General features: G+C 33.3%; 1 protein-coding gene across 1 annotated transcript in view; it reads right to left on the reverse strand.

Annotated features, from left to right (window-relative positions):
- The window catches only part of LOC145277922 (ubiquinone biosynthesis protein COQ9, mitochondrial-like), an 88,542-nt gene that overhangs the window by 43,030 nt on the left and 26,396 nt on the right, over positions 1 to 19,116 (reverse strand). The window lies entirely within an intron of this gene.

Below are 19,116 nucleotides of genomic sequence, written 5' to 3' on the forward strand. Positions count from 1 at the left end.
AGTTGGAAATCAGTTTAGAAAAAATGTAATTAAAAAATAAAAGCGTTTTTCAATATTATTCATGTCTTACACACATAAGAAAAATGTTAAAATGTATACAAAAACAATATAGGGTTTCATCACAAAAATATATGAACAATACACGTGTAAAGTTTGGCAATTATGAGTTTTATACATTATGTATTTACTTGATTCAAAAGAATGGGGTCCATGTGGATCGCATTGGTATTCTAGGTAATTTTGAACATCCCAAAAATCAATAGTTTGGGATAATCAATTTCAATGAAATTACAACCAAATAATATAACTCTGAGGACGTTTGAAACCCTGTGAGGCTTCCATATCTTCACTTAATTTCTATCTTGTTTTAGTGCATGTTTTTTCAAGATTAGATCATTCTGCAACATCTGCATATCAAATAATTGTTTTTATTTATTTTTTTCATATTATTTTTATTGACGTAATTTAATAATACTATTTTTGCATGGATTTAGTGTAAATGCAATAATAATCTTTGATTATGACTTTTTATAATATTAATCTTTTATTACATATTATTTTCAAACAAGATAAAGTTCTTACATACGACTATCATCTATGTTTTATGGTAAAATACTTAATGGACATTAGAGATTTTTTTTCCTTTATTACGCCATGGTCATAAAACCATTAGCAATAGACAGAGACTACTAAACGAATTAAGGAATAACTTAGGAATATCACCATTGTTAACCAGCACAGAACTCCAAAATATGTGACAGGGATACATGTTCACACAATTCTGAGGTAGCATGTTCAGGACTGCAGGACACACTGCAAAAAGAGATCACGGGTACATCTTTGAGTAAACACTGATGTGATTATGCAGAGGGTCCAATGTGAATGCATATTGCCGCATGTTTGGTCTGTTCGGCTGCAGTACGTAACGTAACATGCGGCCGCAGTTGAGATTGAACTCACTACACAAGTTTGTAGTGTAATTAAAATTTTGTCTGTAGCTGAATACTTGATGCTTCGCCAGGCCTATCAAGGGTATTTTTTATCATGACGCCATTACTATATAGGTTGCCTATCACGGCTTAAGAGAGGCCCATCTACCCTCGAAAGAAGGATAGACCGCGCCAGTTTCTCAACCTGGTATTTTACCTCAAGGTACATACAGCGCCTTACCTTCCCAAATGGTCACCCATCTGGTACTGGCCAGGCTCAATGTTGCTTAACTTCGGTGATCTGGCAAGAACCAGTGTCAATGTGATTGTGCTGCTGCACAGGGTGATGACTAGGGCTATGACAAGAAAATATTCTTTTAATTATTTTGACTCTTGAGTATATATCAGTTAATATCTTATGTTTTTAGATAGAGTGATGTGGTTCTTGATTATCTGTGTCGGATATATACTCGAGAGTCAAAACAATGAAAAGAATATTCTCTTGTCATAGCCATAGTGATGATACAGGTTAAGAAAATAATGGAAAAGTAAACAGTGAAATATCTGATGCTGGCATCAATTGAAATGAATGGCTCTCGTCTTCAGGAGGCCTCATGTTTTGACAAGCTTCTGGGCTTGACCTTTACTCCTGATCTTAAATGGAACACGTACATCAAATCTGTTGCCAAGGCCGCTGGAAAAATGGTGGGATCTTTCTATCGATCCGGTAAATATCTCACTGCTGATGCTATTCTCTATCTATACAAGAGCCAGGTACGTCCAAGGATGGAATATTGTTGCCACATCTGGGCAGGAGCTGCTAGAAAGGACTTTTCCTGCCTTGATAGAGTTCAAAATAGACTTCGTAGCCTTGTAGGAGATGTCCTTTTCTCTTCCTTGCAACCTCTATCTCACAGAAGAGATGTTGCGAGTTTGTCTCTGATGTATCGTTATTTTCATGGAAGGTGTTCAACTGAGCTTCAATCTATGGTCCCCCCTCGCCAAACTTTCACAAGAAACACTCGTCTAGCTGTAAACACTATCAATAATTCCCCTCACTCTTTATCTGTGCCTAAACCTAAACGTAGATTCCATGAACAAAGCTTCTTTCTTAGAACTGCACGCCTGTGGAATTGTCTTCCGTTTTCCTGCTTTCCGGCTGACTACAATATGGTTGTGTTCAAGTCTAACGTAAATAAGTTCTTGATGAGCCGTTCTATGTAAGTTATCAAATTTACCAAATTTTCATTACTAATGATTACTATATTGCCCAATTTCTACTGTACACTCTTTAACCCTTATCCTTGAGTGGCCTCTTGGCCTTGATAAGTGGCGATGCCTATGTAAAAAAAAAAAAAAAAAAATGATGATAGGAATGATACAAGTGATGATAGCTTTGAAGATCTTGATATAAAAAACAGTATCGGTTTTAATCACAAATGAGCTTGAAGAATACACATGTAAAGTTTGACAATGGTGAGTTTATACATTATGTATTTATCCGACTTAAAAGAATGAGGTCCATGTGGACCACATTGGTATTCTAGGTAATTTTGAACACCCAGTCCATGAAGGGTTCAAATTGTGAAGTGTACAGTGTACAGGTCACTGACTTCACAGTCCTGGTTCATAAAGGAAGCGAAAGGATCCCTATTACTCAGGGAAGCTGTTGGTAGCCATATTACTCAAAACCTTACATAATATGTAGCTTAGTTAAAATTCTGGCAGCAACTGAATTTGGTTTCAATTCTCTCCAATATCACATGATTAAGCAAATCTGTTTATGGGGCTTTTTTACTAACCCTAATTTAATCTTTGATAACTGCAAATAATCGACTTTTTTCTTAAACAAAAAATTCAAAATATGCACTCTTGTTAAAGTAATCATAGAGCAAGGAAAAAAAAATGTATACTATTGTTAGCTGTAAAATTTTCTAAGTTATCTCCCTTGGACATAGCCTAGGCAATTGTGAACGTATCTTTAGTAGTTTGAGAGATTTAGAGAGAGAGAGAGAGAGAGAGAGAGAGAGAGAGAGAGATTTAGAGAGAGAGAGAGAGAGAGAGAGAGAGAATTTTCTTTTTTTATTACGATAGATGGGCTTGGGGCATACAAGGCCAATCCAAAGATTAAATAACTCACAGGAAGATGGAGATTATAGAGGATTGCATTGAAGGGATTTTCTTGCAAAATTGCTTTGTTAGTTTTGGTTGACAAAAGTCAAAAGATCCAATGAAATGAAAACTTGCTAAAAAGACTTACAAAACAGCGATTAATGATATACTCATACGTATTAAAATTATAATGCCAGAAATGTTTTGCAAACAAAATTAGTTTGTAGTTTCATAATAAAATAAATTAAAAAAAAAAGAAGTCTTATCTGATATTGTGTTTATGTGTCCAGTCAAGTATAACAGCACTTAAGAGGTTTCCTTTTAACGACTGGTCAAGACAGCTCTGTAAATACGCCCTGTTCATATGAAGGCTAATGAAAGAAAACGGGGCCTTTTGCATCTATCCTGCCAAAATGATGTGCCTGTTGATTTATCAAAGAGAATTGTTTTGCACAAGACAAGGAAAGTAATTTATTAACACAATCGACAATGGTCGGTCTATTTTAAGAGACAAGGGAAATAACCTAGTAAATATATATATATATATATATATATATATATATATATATATATATACACACACACACCAACCCCTGCCTTGATATCTTTATACTACCCCTCTCTCCTTATCATTCTCTAACTTTTCCCTAAAACTATCCTTTTAAACCCCCCCCCCACTTCTTTGACGAAAATTTGATTTTTGTAATTAATTTAACCCATAAGAACTTTAGCCCTGTTTCATGCCAGTCATGGCATATCTTCTCTCCTCCAAATTTTAAAAGGTCTTGAACATTTTTAATTTTTGTATTTTAATTTTTCTTGCCTGATGAAATCAAATATGATTGAACTGGTTTCCACATCGTAGCAAGATATGACTGTATTTACATAAATAATAATAATAATAATTTGCTCTCTTTGATTGAGCACTATCAACGACCCTTGTTGAAATTCAATTATTCTTAATTTTTAAATATTTTTCTACCTGGTATATATATATATATATATATATACACGCATTAATACATACACACTTAAAAAAAAAAAAATCACATTTAAATTTATGGTACTTGTTTGCTTTAGTGATCTTGAAACCAACGCATTGAATGCATTTCATATTTATGTGCCATGGCAAAATTAGTATAAATTCCAATATTTGTAATTTTAAAATGCATACATCCGGGCATTATATACAGTTGTAAAGTTATGTGGGAACAGTTACTATGCAATGCGACACAATGAAGTGTCTCCATTGGACCATCTGTAAAAAGTTGAATATCGAATGTAGCAGAAAGTCTTGGGAACACATACCAGAACGAACATTTGGGAATAAGTCATACACCACCAATTATTCATATGCAATTTCTACAACTACATACCTAGAAAACGAAACTATTAAACTTGACAGTGATATGAATCAAAGAGAAAGAAGCAACACTAGTAGAAGTGTCTTCAATAATGCTGGGTCAAACAGAGTTGAAACGGAAACTACCTGGTGAATCAAATGCAAATGAGATACAAACAATTATACTTAGAAGGATGGTTAAAGTCTTAAAAAGATCTTTCTGTTGGAATGTCTAAAATAGCAGGTGAATGTCTGGCATCCAGTAGGATGCCCTGACCCCAACTAGAACAAAATAAGAAAATTAAAAAAAAAATAAATAAACCAATAACTTCCTTAAAAGGAAGATAAAAATACTCACAGCTGGATTCACTCAGACAAAATACCCATCGTTTTCAATGGTGGCATTCTTGAAAAGGTTAATCATTTCAAATATGATGGTGTATCATCACAGCTATGGGTTAAGGTGGACTTACATCCATTTTTAATTTGTCCGACTTTTACGAGATTTTTTTTGATATTGCCGATTTTTCGATTATAAAAAAAGTGAAAACTGGCTTGCAGCCGCGTCATGTTTCAAGGTCAAACATCACGTGACTTAACTTACTTGCATCTGTCAATTTCACTTCATAATCGTTAACTTAAGACGCTTATCGCTTCCTCTCCCCTCGTGGCTGAGATGGTTAGTTTCAGGGTTTTTCTCTATTTCGTTTCTACCTTCGCGTCAAGGGTTCAAGCCTATCTTCCTACTAAAACTTTTTTGTTCTTTTACACCTCTAAACGCGAACGTTTTTTTTTTTTTTTTAAACAGGGTTTATTTGTTCTAAGCCGCACCCCCCAACACCCGGTCCCCCCTCCCCTGCTAGTCTATTATAGAAAAGCAAAAGTGTGTGTGTGAGCATTTTTTGCGTATGTCTGCCAAAGGCTTTTGGAGGTGGGGGGTGGGGGGGCGGGCGCTCGGTCGGGTCACGCTTTCTTAAAACTTTTTATATACTGTCTAAATCATAATATATACGAGTTATGAACGGAGGTCGCATCTATCTTTAATTTGCCCGACTTTTACATGCTATTTTTGAGATTTTTTTCGATCGCCACGTCTGTTTCGCTTTTCAGTATAAAAAAGCGAAACTGAATCTGTATCAGCAGTTCCCTGTCCAGAAAAACAATAAAGTTTGATCAATGCGGGGGGGGGGGATTATATCAGACAATTGCTATTTATTGGGACACTCCCCTTTTTAAAGGGAGTTGATTTCCCCCTCCCCAACATCTTGGGAAAACAAACACCGCCAAAGTTAGGGAAAGAAAACAAAAAAAAGTCTTGCAGCGAAAGCTGACTGCGGGATATGTTTGATCTCATTATCATTAAAATCGCGCATTTAAGTTAAATTACATTACATTTCTATTACTTTGCCGTAGTGGGCGAGTGGATTACATGTCAGGATTTTTTTTTCCATCTTCACCTCAAGGTTCCAGATTCGATCCTACCTACCTACCCAGACTTTTTTTTCTTTTACCTCTTTTACCACATGGGTGACACTGGGGCAGTTTTTTTTGTTTTTCCGATTTTTAAAAAAGTTTAACATCTTTTTTTTTTGTTGTGACCCCCCCCCCCTCCAAACACTCGGGCAATGCCAGGCACCCAGGCTAGTCTATAAATATAAAAGCGAAAATGTATGTGTGATGTGTGTGTGTGTGCATTTTTTCTGTATGTCTGCCAAAGGCTTTTTTCCGGCTGCTTCTCGGCTTGCTCGCTCATTCTTATAACTTTTTATATGCTACCGAGATGATAATATCTAACACTTATGAAACGACATCTTAAAAATCTTTTTATTTCAGCCACTTTTATCTTACAAAATTCGCGCTGTGAATTTGTTTTCTCTGCTGCTGCTGCTGTTGCTATGGCGTGATATTTGACCTAGAAAACCACCAGGGTTTTTAAATGTTTATTTTCGACTCTTCTAAAGTCATGCTATGTCATCAGACTATTAACCTCAAGGCTTCGGGTTCGAGCCTACCTCCTTCCCAAACTTTTTTTCGCTGTTTTTTTGTTAATTTTTTTTTTTCAATATTTAAAAAAGGATTATTACTTTTAGTTTCCATCTCCCCCCTCCCCCACACACCTACAGTTTTAATATTGAAACAGGGTTATTTATGCAATTTTTTGCGTTCGCTGTTTTTTTCTTTTTATTTTTCAGATTTTTTTTTTAAGAAATTTTAACATCGTTCGTTTTGCACCACATTCGTTTTTTTTTTTTTTTTTTCCCATCACGTTCGCATTTTCTTTTTTAGTTTTTGTTTTTCCGCTTTTAAGAAATTTTAACATCGTTCGTTTGCATCACGTTCGTTTATTTTTTTTTCCATAATATTTAAACAGGATTATTACTTCACTTATTTTTTTTGTTTTGATCAATCAATCAATTTGATTGAAAAAGTGGGTTATTTCATCAATTTCGATGACAATAAAAATATGGGAGTATGAAACATTTGTTTATCATTATTCAATCCTGGGAAACGTCAAGTCAGCCTGCTAGTAATCTATATTTATATAAAGTTAGGTATGTGTATATGATATACTAAACCTTTTACCTGTGAAAAACAGGCAAAAGTTATAACCTATCGACTTAAACTGCGTGCTTTATGCCAAATTGATGATTGAATATGTTTGTGTTAATTTTTTGTTTAATTTTTTCATGAAATTTGTGTTCAGTTCTTACATTAAATACTAATCCCTAAATGTGCATCAAATGAATACCATAATACTTAGTTTGCTGCACCTTATCATAAAGGTTTATACAAAATTTCAGATTGATTGGACCAGTAGTTTCTGAGAAAAAATAAAATGGACTAACAGACTAATAAAGATATCTTTATATAAATGTGTTTATTTATATATGCGCGTATATAATATATATATTTCTATATACATAATTCATTCCAAAACTAATTAACCGATCATTATGAATTTTAAAACAGCTATTAAGCTTAAGATTGAGCAATGTGAAAAATTTTAGTTTCTCTGGATTATTTAAAGGAGTTATAGAAGGCATAAAAGTGACAAAATTTTCAATTTGAAAATTCAAATATTTCAGATTTGCATTAAATTTGATCCATAGTCATTAGACACCAATTAAGACTAAGGGCAAAATTGGACAAGTGCCAGACTATTGCATCCTCGTGCTTGTTAAGATATAGTTGATAAATCGATTTTTTAAATCCTGAGAAAAGATGACATGATTCCATTTCTATTTGATGAAAACCGGTTTTCTTTTTTTTTGGTGCAGACCATCTACTAGTTGGCCTGTTGTGTACAAATCCCCAGAGCGATAGGAGCCTTCTACCACGTCTGAAAGTGACAGAATGTTCAACATCAAAGTGTACATAGATGTGCTAAAGAGTGTAGTGATCCCCTGGTACAATCAGGTGGTCACTGGCAGAACCTGGGTGTAGCAGCAGGACTCAGTGCTGGCCCATAAGTCCAAAGAGACCCAGGCTTAGCTTCAGAAGGAGTGCTACGACTTTGTACCCTTCTCTCACTGCCCTCCTTCTCCCCTAACCTGGATCTTCGTTTGGTTATATGTCGAGAACATTGCCAACATGACTTCCCATAACACCAAAGTTAGCTTGATTGTTACTATCTGCCGAGTTCTCACCAGTGCTTGTGGAAAGAGTATGCTCCCAGTTCTGAACCCATGTCGAGATGGTAATTGAGGATAAAGGCGGCCAGATTGAATAGATGTCAGCTCTACTACATAATCAATTTACCTGAATTGATGTTTTTAATAAAAAATTTAAAATACACCTGTAGTGTTCTTTTCTTTAGGGTGACACTTTTATCATTCCGCCTTGTAGTTACTACGCCATTTTTTCTTTAGATCGAATAATCTCAAATCAAGCATTATTGAAAAGAGGATAAAAAAATCTTTAGTTTTTTTTTAAATCGGCCCATTAGAACTGAAGTTATGACCATTCAAAGTATCAAAAAATGTGGTTTACTGGACATTTTGCCTGAAGTCTGTCCTATTCAAATGCATATAAGTTTGTGACTGAAAATGGTAGGAAAATTGCACAATTTACAGACTAACCCTCCTTTGAAAAGCTGCATCTTCAGATCTTTTTAAGATATTATGAAATTTTGAACACATCATTAATACCACAAAGGTTTAGTTGGCATTATTTACAAGCATCTCAATTATTAACTTACAGACTAATTAGCATATTCCAGTTTCATTTTAACAGTTTTAAGTAGAAACATCATAAAACAGCTAAGAAAAATGGTAAGTAAGGCTTTATCATCATAGGAAGTATTATTCTGATGGATATTATTATTTGTCATTGAATGAAAAATTCATGATGGCAACCAGGAAATCCAAGATGGCCATTAAAGAAATTAACAAAATATGGCTTATAGCATATCAAATTAAAGGAAATTTTGTACAGATCAGAATTATGTTTTCAAGTACATTAAACTAATTAGCATAATTAAGTTTCATTTTAAGTTTTAAGTTGAAGCATCATAAAAAACAGTTAAAAAAATGTGAGGTAAGGCTTTATCATCATGCAAAATATTATTCTGATGGACATTATCATTTGTCATCATTACACCATGAAAATTCCAAGATGGCTACCACGACATGAGTCAAAGAAATTAACAAAATATGGTTTGTAGCATATGAAATGAAAGGAAATTTTGTGCAGATTACAATCATAATGTTTTTAAGTACATTAAACTAATTAAGATAATTAAATTTCATTTTAACGGCTTCAAGTTATCATGACAATTATCGGGTGAGTTTCTATCACTATTTTGTATAATTTTTTATTTTTAAGTTATTGTCGAGCCTTCAAAAGACATTGTGGCCATTTTTTCTTGTTCTCATGTAACGCTCGACACTTATTTTTGAACAGAACATTTACGCCAAAAATTTATCTAGGTAGAAGAGTAACTTACCTTTAGTAACATTTATTTGTTATATATTTGTTTTTCGACCACTTTTCATACCTCTGTGGATTGTAAAACGAACCCAATAAAAGTTATTCTTTTACTTAACTGGATAATTGGTTTGTGCGTTTTAACTCATTTAAAAGTGTAGTCATAGTCTGTCATTCTTTTTCAAAAAATTTACTTTTTTTAAATATTCTTTTCCTTTCCATAATTAAAAACTTAGGTTTTCTAAATAATAACAAACATTAAATGAAGACTTTATGTTCGTAAGTTAGTTGACGAACGTTTTGTTTACAGATGTTTTTTTGTGTGTCTCGACACACAAAAATATTCACATGTTTATATGCAGTTGTCACCACTTCTATCAACTCGTGCATAAAAAGTTTTTATCCAATTCTTTTCAAATTTTAGGACAAAAGAAATTAATATATTCCCTATTAAATAGCGTTTGAACACAGTTTCTATCTTTACTTATCTTTGTTCTAAAAGCATCAACTTTGAGATATTCTAACTTTTGACTGGAAAGATGTACGTGCTGTGTTCAAATTCTGTAGCAAAGACAATTCTTTTCCCTGATTAGCTAAAACAACTGGAAACGTTGTCAATGGATACAACTTCCACTTCGAGTATTTATGTTAACCCACCCTGACCGCTTATTTGCAAAAAGTGATCTACCGCCAGCGGGCATGCTATGCTGACAGGTTTCGTCATTAATAGTCGGATTTAAATAGCGATTTCTTTGAATATACTAATCACAACAAAAATATTAAAATACCATTTTAAAAGCAAATTTTATTGTGAATCCAGTCATATAAGTTTTATTTTGATAGAGGTAGAAGAAATGTACTTATTACTGATTTAAAGACTATGAGTGTTAAATCAGGTAACAGTATCTGCCTTGTCCAACATTGAACGTTATGGAGTCTTGTATTGCTATTCTAGAAGTGTAAGCCATTTTGAGTTTCAGAACAGTTTCAGATGGTTCGCTGTTACACACAAGTCCTGGGAGGTGACTTGTTTGTAGTAGACAGTTCCACAGAACAAAATATACTTACCGTGTCGAAACCCGGGAAAAGAACATGCGAAATTGCTCCAGAAAAGGTTTAATATTTATGAAGCAATTCTGGTTTCTGATTGGTTGGTAGCAGAACGTGAATTAATTTGATTTGTGTGTTTTTAGCAGCATCGTTTATAAATAGAATCGTCCGACTGTGTGGGATCATACCCCATTAGAATCCAAAATATTGCAACATCCTCCCTATTTTTTATAATGGGGAAGTCCCTTGTGTTTGTTCTGCTCAAAAAAATATATATATTTTTATATTTACTTAGACATAACAAAAATTAGAAATCATTTGGATCTTAGAATTTTAGCATTTAAAAAGACGCCATTTTTAATTGTGTTCAAATGTCAAAAAGGAAAATTACAAAGATTTTTTTTTTTTTTTTTTTTTTTAAAGCAAAAGTATTAGTTACGCATTAGTAGGTTAAAGTGTTAATACAAATAAAAATGGATACAGTTTAACGTCTTGTCCAGGACTATTTATTTATTTTTTTTTTTTTGATATATAGAAATCTATATGCTCTGAGCATTACCCCTAGGGTTTTCCGCTGATATTCATGCAAAAAAAGTAAGAGCCTTCTCATAAGTGGAACTTCTGTTCTTTAGTTCCTTTTAAATAACGTAGGACTTGTTTAGCTCTGTTTAAATCCTTCATTGTCGGCCGTGATAATTTTTGTGACAGTTTTGTTACCGTATAGCATATGTCGGGCCTGGTTGCAGTCATCAAATATATAAGACTACCTATAATTTTGCGATATTGTGTGTCAGTTATTATTTCAGATTCTGTGTGTATATTTTTATTAATATCATTTTCGACTGGTGTAGAGCGTTTCTTGCACTCTCCCATTCCAAATTTTAAAAGTATTTTGTCGATGTATCTCGATTGAGTCATCGTAACAAGTCCTTTGCTTTGAGTAAATTCTATCCCCAGAAACCAGGATATTTTGCCAAGATCGGTCATTTTGAATCTTTTACTTAATTTATTCTTAATATCAGTTAACATTATGTCACAATTTGATGCGATTAAAATATCATCGACCCACAAAACCAAAATCAGTAGTTTATCGTCTTTGTGTTGGGTATATAAACAGAGGTCTACAGCGCATTGTCTAAATTGTTGTTTAATAATATAATCATGGAATACTGTGTTCCAACACTGAGCACTCTGCTTTAGACCATATAATGACTTGTTAAGTCGCCACACGCTATTTTTATTTTTTATTATAAATTCCTCTGGAGGGGTAATATAAATTTCACAGTCTATTGGGGCATTCAAATAAGCATTTTTTATGTCCATTTGATGGATGTTTAGGTCATATTGTGATGCGACTTGCAGTAAAATTCTGACTGCTGTTAGGCCTGTGGTTGGTGAAAACGTAGAAAAGTATTCTTCACCGTAAATCCGAGAACACCCCTTAGCAACAAATCTTGCTTTGCACTGTTCTACGCCCGGTGCTGTACTCTTTTTTTGTAAAAACCCATCTGGTAGAAATAACATGTTTATCTCTTGGGAGAGGCACTACCGTATAGGTATCATTTTCAGTTAAGGCATCTATTTCTTTTTTTCATGGCAATTTTCCATTCATCACAATGTTCTGAATTAATTGCTTCGTTGAAGCTTTTTGGCGCATTTTTCATTGAACAGCAATAGTCGATTTGATAATCCTTTATATTGTCGACCACAAAAAAATCGGGTCGTCTTCTATTTCTTTTGGGATATCTCTCGACTTTATCATCATAATCATCATCATGGACACTCTCCGTCATTTTTATTGTTTTCGTTTGTTCTAATTATTTGAGGTAATATAATTTGATCCTCTTCATATGACGGGTTTTCGTCTGTAAAATTAAATGTGTCTGTGAATTTTACACACCGGATTCTTTTTATTTTATTTTTTTCGGGAAAAAATATTAAATTGGCTGGACTGTTTTTATCGTATCCAAGAAATATACCTCTGTCAGCTTTAATATTCAATTTACTCTTTTTCTCTATATATGCGAAGCAAGTTGAACAAAATATATGCATTCTGCTTGAATTTGTTTTTTTACCGCAGAAAGATTCATATGGAGTTTTAGATAGTGTTTTGTTAAAACACCTGTTGCGTATATAGGCTGCTGCCATAAGTGCATACGTCCAGAGGTTTTTTAGGGAGTTTTGATTCAATGAGTAGGCATCTTGCCATTTCAAAAAGTGTCCGCCACGCACATTCAGCAGTCCCGTTTTGGTGTGGCGATCTAGGAGCTGATGTTTCATGCCTGATATGATGGTTAATTAGTAAAAATTCAAAGTCTTTATTGGTAAATTCCGTACCGTTGTCAGAGCGAATACACTTGATTTCACCATAGGGGGCCATGTCGGCTAGATATTTCTTAGTTGCTAGCAGGGTATCAGATTTGTTCTTTAAAAAGTAAACCATTATTAAACCTGAATGGTCATCTACGAAATTCAACACATATCTATAATGTTCTCTGGCCATCGGTTCTACGGGACCGTTCAAGTCACAATGCACCATTGATAGGATTTTTTTGGCCTTTTTGTCTGGTATCTTGTTTTGATAGTTTGTCATTTTCCCTTGCGTACAGACGTCGCAGTTGAAGGTTTTTGATGTTTGTATTTGCATTTCATCAACTACAGTCGGCAACTTTTTGATATCAGGAATATTGCAGTGTCCAAGAATTTTATGCCATGTCTGTAGATCATGGCAGGCGGTTTTTGATGGGACTACGCTATATAAATAATATAGTCTTCCATTTTCTTTAATGTCGAATACAGTTCCATTCGGGTATACTAGTTTTGATTTATTGAGACTAAAGTTTATATTTGCACCTTGTTTTGTGGCAGCTTGTACAGAAAATATATTTTGTTTAAATTTTGGGATTAGAAGAGCGTTTTCTAGAATACAGAAACACAGTTCACCTTTATTGTTCTTTAGCGAGATTTTCGCATTGCCTCTTTTCAAAACGATATCATTGACTCGACTCCAGTCAGCTAGTTCTACAAAATGATTTTGTGGCCTAAAGTTGGGATCAAAATTGATAAAATCAGATTTCTTTGTAATCACATGTGCCGTGGCCCCACAATCGACAAGAAAATTATTATTGTTTGTTGAAGCATCAAATGTACACGAAAAGATAAATGTATGTTCGCTAACAGAGCTCTCTACATTTTTAATGTAGTCGCCATTTTGAGTCCTGTATCTACATTGGAGACTCTTGTGATTAGGTCGTCCACAATTATAGCAAATAATTTTTGTACTTTTGTTGGGAAAAAACCTGCTTTTGGCAAAGTTGCGTTTTTTTATTCCTGGCATGTGTATAATTCGATTTTGGTGTTTTATGTGTGTATTTTTAAATTTCATGATATTTGTGGATTCGTTTTTTTCTGTGATCATTTTTTCAGTTTCTTCGTAACTTCTGAGTGCTACTTTGAATTGGCTAAAAGTCATGGGTTTTTCTTTCTGGGTTATCACGGTGGTAAATGGCTTGAAATCACTCGGTAATCCCTTAAGGACCATGGAAATTAACAGACTGTCACTTATAACTTCACCAGAGATTTTTAAAGAATTTGCAGTTGTCTCGGCTCTTATAATATAATCAGTATAATCAGTAATAGTTTCGGCTTCCATTCGTTTTAGAGAGGTCAGTTCAGTGTACAAAGAAATAATTTTTGGTTTTCCTTTTGATAAATAATGCTCTCTCAATATGTTTAATGTTTTGTAGCCGTCGTCCAGGGCTTCTCTCATTACCAGTGATAGACTTCGGTCATCTAAACACTGTATTAATTCCACAAAGACAGTTGCGTTCTTTTCAATGAAGTCGGGGTCGTTTCTGTTTTCAGGTTGTGTTTGTAGTACTTTGTGTAGCTTTTGGATTCGTAGATATCCCAGAAATTTAACTTGCCACAATTCGAATTTGGATTCGGATCCATCGAAATAAAGATGCACGCTGGGCGCATAACCTCTAGAAGTGTAAGCCATTTTGAGTTTCAGAACAGTTTCAGATGGTTCGCTGTTACACACAAGTCCTGGGAGGTGACTTGTTTGTAGTAGACAGTTCCACAGAACAAAATATTCTTACCGTGTCGAAACCCGGGAAAAGAACATGTGAAATTGCTCCAGAAAAGGTTTAATATTTATGAAGCAATTCTGGTTTCTGATTGGTTGGTAGCAGAACGTGAATTAATTTGATTCGTCAGTTCTTAGCAGCATCGTTTATAAATAGAATCGTCCGACTGTGTGGGATCATACCCCATTAGAATCCAAAATATTGCAACAAGTAATATATCCAAAAATTACAAAAAAAAAAAGTAGAACAACTGTTATTGTGTTTTTAGTAAAAAAAAAAAAAAATCTTGCTATAGACAACAAATATTGCAACTATGACACAAGTAATCTAAAATATTCCTTTTGGAGTTATGTCCCCTGTATGTAGATTCATACTGTTTACTTTATAAGATCTAAGAAAAATGCAATTTCACACAATTTTCTGTAAAAATGACTTAAGTATAAATAACTTTCTACATAATGATTTTTCATAACTTTTAGATATATTACTGTTTTTGGCATGACAATTAAGTGCATAATATTGTTTTTGCTGATATATATATATATATATATATATATAAAAAATCAATTTGCCGACTATCATAACAAGTACCACATCCTCTTATGTGTGCATTTCTTGCATCCTTTCCCAAGTGAAAGCATGCTTGTTTTATTTTTTGCCAAATTTTTTGAATGGGATTTACTGAATTTTAATTTCTTCCCAAGAGCTCTTAAGCTTAAGCCTTAAAATTTTTATATTTTGTATAATTAAAATCACATAATCTGGAATAAGGATTCTAAACGCAAGGTTTAGTATCATTTTATCTTGATTTTAATTTTCATAAGGGGACATGTGGCAATCCTAGTTGATGTAAGCGTCTCTAATGATGATGGACTTAACAGAGCTGAGAGGAAGAAAATACCAAAATACCAAGGACTTATGTACGACATGAAAAGAAACAGGAATCTTAAGAAGATATCAATCATACAAGTCATTATAGGAGCAACCGGGCTAATGAAAAAGAATTTCAAAATCTATCTGGCGAATATACCCAGTGAACCAAGTGCAAGAGATATACAAACAATAGCATTTAAAGGGACGGTTAGAATCTTAAAAAGATCTCTTGGTTGGAGCAATTAAACTAATGGGAGAATGTTTGGCATCCGGTAGAATGCCCCATCCCCAGCAAAAACAAAGTGATAAGAAAATTAAAACAAAAGCAAAAAGCTGTTCTGTTAGAGAATTCATTTTACATGTTCTGGGATGGATATTCTAATTTTTAGTGAAGACTAATGATCACACAACCTAAGTGTTGAACGTCATACAACATTCATTATCAATAATTATGTCATTGTAAACAGTACTTAGTTATGATTAAGAGCCATATTAACACACAGTCCAACCCCACTGAAATGGTACCTTCTTCAAAAGGAACACTTAAGTGAATTCACTTTTGAAGATTTTCCAGTGAATTTGTCAAGTCAATTTTTATATTTGTTTTCATTACATAAATTGCTAATGATTTGAATGGATTTTTAATGGCCTTTTGAATGGTAAAAAGGTCACTCCACATAAATAAAACCATGGTACATCTCTGAAATATAACATGTAGTTTTTAAATTCTGAATTTTAGCTCACATTTGTGATCAAGCAATTTATTGATTTCTTTTCAATACATCCCGATGCCCCATGTAGAAATATAAAGAAATGCTTGTAGCCCTTTTGAGCAGTTATTTCATTCTGATCTACTTTCATCATAATAACTTGGCTTAAAGAAGCTTAGATAATCAAATATGTAGCAATAATATTCATATGCACACACACACACATATATATATATATATATATATATATATATATATATATATATATATATAGAGAGAGAGAGAGAGAGAGAGAGTGGTCGCTAGAAAAGCGAGAAATTTTTCAAATGGTAAGTTTTATAAAAATTTTTTTTAAAGACTAATATTATAATACACTAATAGATTCTCAAAATGTTGTCCATGCACTTCATAGCAGTATACTAACCTAGAAATTCTAGCTCGTGTGGCGATTTGAAGAGTAAGTTATGATATATCATTCCAAGCTCTTGTCAAATCAGTAATAGAGCCTATGCTGCATCAATATTTTTGAATTTCTGTTAATAACTAGGAGGGTGACCAGAGTTATCCCAGAAAATCTGTTCTGGCAAAAATTTACTTTTACCATAACTAATGTTTGTGTAAAATTTTAAAAAAATTGAAGGTGTGAACAAAGAACGGATGAATGGGAGTGAATTACTAGGTTCAATCATGCATTTGTTGAGGTACCAATCAGCTCTAAACACATTAATCAATATTTAAATATGGGCTTTTTGAGGGTCAATCCTTCAGCGGAAGGAAATCAGGAGTAGATTGCTGAAGAAACTGAAGTGGAACTTTTACCGTGTGTGAGCCTTTGCACCATGTTTTGTCATCCATAACATTTCTTATATCATGCAACATTTATGGACAAATAATGCCTACTGGAAAGAACTTAAATGTCTCCTAAACACTGTCCTCGATTGTCTAAGGGCTCTCTGTACAGGGGTTTGTCAGGTAAACCTGGCATAAGGATACTTTTCCCTTCAAGTAAACGCTGACTAAATATTCAAAACCTTAGAGTATTTGTGGCCCAAATAAAACCTCTTCAGTAAGGATAACTCACGAGGAATGGTGCACATTCCTCAAGTGATGTTACCTACATTAACAACACGAAGCTGGATAATCCACCAGGCTAGATAAATTCTTGTCCTGGAATCCAGTAAGACCACAAGAAAGGCATAACATATTTAAATGGTCGATTGGGGAGAGGAAAATGATATTCTCAACTTCTTTACTAATTCAGTGTTTGAGATGTAAGGCAGAATGGAATATTTGAATTTCTATGTATCTCATATAGAGTTCAAGTGTTAGCACCACGAAGTCCCCTACCCCGATTTTTGAGAACTTTGATTAAAGTAAAATAAAACAATAAAGTTGTTGCTTTGTTTTAAGCATCAAATGAAACAATAAAATGGTTGCTTTACTGTTTTAAGCATCAAATGAAACAAAGTTGTTGCTTTACTGTTTTAAGCATCAAATGAAACAAAGTTGTTGCTTTACTGTTTTAAGCATCAAATGAAACAATAAAGTTGTTGCTTTACTGTTTTAAGCATCAAATGAAACAATAAAGTTGTTGCTTTACTGTTTTATGCATCAAATGAAACAATAAAGTTGTTGCTTTACTGTTTTAAGCATCAAATGAAACAATAAAGTTGTTGCTTTACTGTTTTATGCATCAAATGAAACAATAAAGTTGTTGCTTTACTGTTTTATGCATCAAATGAAACAACAAAGTTGTTGCTTTACTGTTTTAAGCATCAAATGAAACAATAAAATTGTTGCATTACTGTTTTAAGCATCAAATGAAACAACAAAGTTGTTGCTTTACTGTTTTAAGCATCAAATGAAACAAAGTTGTTGCTTTACTGTTTTAAGCATCAAATGAAACAATAAAGTTGTTGCTTTACTGTTTTAAGCATCAAATGAAACAATAAAATTGTTGCTTTACTGTTTTAAGCATCAAATGAAACAATAAAATTGTTGCTTTACTGTTTTAAGCATCAAATGAAACAATAAAGTTGTTGCTTTACTGTTTTAAGCATCAAATGAAACAATAAAGTTGTTGCTTTACTGTTTTAAGCATCAAATGAAACAATAAAGTTGTTGCTTTACTGTTTTAAGCATCAAATGAAACAATAAAATTGTTGCTTTACTGTTTTAAGCATCAAATGAAACAATAAAGTTGTTGCTTTACTGTTTTAAGCATCAAATGAAACAAAGTTGTTGCTTTACTGTTTTAAGCATCAAATGAAACAATAAAGTTGTTGCTTTACTGTTTTAAGCATCAAATGAAACAATAAAATTGTTGCTTTACTGTTTTATGCATCAAATGAAACAATAAAGTTGTTGCTTTACTGTTTTAAGCATCAAATGAAACAATAAAATTGTTGCTTTACTGTTTTAAGCATCAAATGAAACAATAAAGTTGTTGCTTTACTGTTTTAAGCATCAAATGAAACAATAAAGTTGTTGCTTTACTGTTTTATGCATCAAATGAAACAATAAAGTTGTTGCTTTACTGTTTTAAGCATCAAATGAAACAATAAAGTTGTTGCTTTACTGTTTTAAGCATCAAATGAAACAATAAAGTTGTTGCTTTACTGTTTTAAGCATCAAATGAACACACAAAATATCTGGAAAATTGGCTAAAAACGGGTTAATCATAATGAAGGATATCCTGGAGCATAAATGTAAGAGAGCATACTCCAAAATATTTCTAGTCACGAAGGAATATGCTAATTTATATTTTAAATAGAGATTATCGATTTGAAATTATGACCTTGGTAAAGTTTTAATTTTGTAAAGTTCTACTAACATTCAAAGGTGCTGGAATGAGGTTTTCTCACTTTTATAAATTGATATAATTCTGTGTTGGTTTCAAAACAGTTACGTCTCATTGACATAAGGGCAAGTTGCCATTAAATATGGTTAGGAAAAGGTTGCATCTCTCATCTTAAGAGTCAAAAATCATAAGAATGCGATACAATTTTTCTAGTGACCACCCTGTATATGATCATTACATATGAGTTGAGCTCTCTGGTAGGAGAAATAACAGATTGCACTTT

This window comes from Euprymna scolopes, chromosome 6 (assembly GCF_053919585.1).
Source record: "Euprymna scolopes isolate OS-2025 chromosome 6, ASM5391958v1, whole genome shotgun sequence".
NCBI lineage: Eukaryota > Metazoa > Mollusca > Cephalopoda > Sepiida > Sepiolidae > Euprymna > Euprymna scolopes.